This window comes from Penaeus monodon, chromosome 16, assembly GCF_015228065.2.
Source record: "Penaeus monodon isolate SGIC_2016 chromosome 16, NSTDA_Pmon_1, whole genome shotgun sequence".
Lineage (NCBI taxonomy): Eukaryota > Metazoa > Arthropoda > Malacostraca > Decapoda > Penaeidae > Penaeus > Penaeus monodon.
Window position 1 is genome coordinate 44951312 of NC_051401.1, and position 1527 is coordinate 44952838.

The window sequence follows — 1527 nt, forward strand, 5'->3', positions numbered from 1 at the left end:
TTACTATTACCATTACTATCATTATATCAATATCATTATCATTGTTATTATTATTATTATTATTATTATTTCATCGTGATTATTATTAATATTCTTAAATGAAAGCAAAACAGCCAGCGAGTGGGCTAGCCAGACGCCAGCTTACCGACTTTATCAAGCCGTGTGGCCCTGCTGCTCCGCCTCTCTACATAGCTGCCGACCCGAGTTGACCTCTGACCTCGAGAGGGGACGTTATCTCCGTGGAGAACGCTCGTGAACCGCCAAACACAGCAGGTGTCGTGAAACCCTGTTAACTTTTCCCTAAGTCAAAGAAGGTTTCCTCTGGCTCGATCCCGGGTCTTGCGAGGGGGAGGCGCTGCCTTTTCCAAATGCTGCCACCAAATCAAATAAATCTTTGAAATCGGTCCTTTTATATTCCCAACTGGGATAAACACCATCCCCTACCCACGTACATTGTATAAAATTTTTCACATCTCTACTTCCAGAAATAAAGAAAACGATCTTTCTAAACGATTTAAACAAAACGTAAAGGTGAAAAGGGGGGCACCGAAAATTATTCAATACGCCCACCAAAAAACTCTTTCTTGGGGTTTCGGTCTTAAGTCTTTTTAGTGTACTTTGACGTTCGCTGTTTTTTTTTCTTTTCTTCTGTTACTTTTTTTTTTCACTGTGAGATATTTTAATATTGTGGGAAAAATAACTCGTGTATTGTCTTTGTGATATCGAGGATCCTTTAGTCAACCAAAACACAGATCGTATTTAGCAACAAGTTGACTAAAAATTGCTAGTGAAATTTTACTTTTTCATAAAAAAAATAAAGTTCAATCCATGAAGTATAACAAAATTTAAACGTTTGGGATCGATAAATAATCTCGCCCAAACCACCTAATTAGCAACTTTAAAAACATTATCCATAAAATTAAAATTTAAAGAAAAACTATGTGTGCTTGAATTCAAAGAAAAAAAATAAATTTTAGGGAAACAAATTTTTTTATGCATATTTCTCCCGGGGCAAATCGTGTAAATCTAAGCAATACAAGCTTTTGGCTTAAAGCAAAATGAAGAGAGAAGAGGGGAGAAAAGAAGAAAAAATGAGAATCATATTGTTACTTGTTTTTATTTTTATATTTTTATTTTCATTATTTCTATCATCATTATTATTATCATTATTACTGTCCCGTTGTCATTATTGTTATTAGAAATATCATTATAATTTTAAAATTACTATTATATCTTCTAATTACAATATCATTATCACTGTTTTGCTATTATCATTGTTGTTTTTTTTTTTATTATACCCTTTTTTTTTTTTTTTATTATTACTTTTTTAAAACCTTTTTTTTTTAAATTTATCCCTTTTTTTTTTTTTTTTTAAAATTATTTTTCTCCCAAAAAAATTTCCCCCCTCCATTTTTTATTTTTTTTTTAAATTTTTAAAATTTTTTTTTTTAAATTTTTTCCCAAAAAAAATTTTTTTATTTTTGGGGTTTAAATTTATAAAAAATACCATTTAAATTTTTTTTTTTT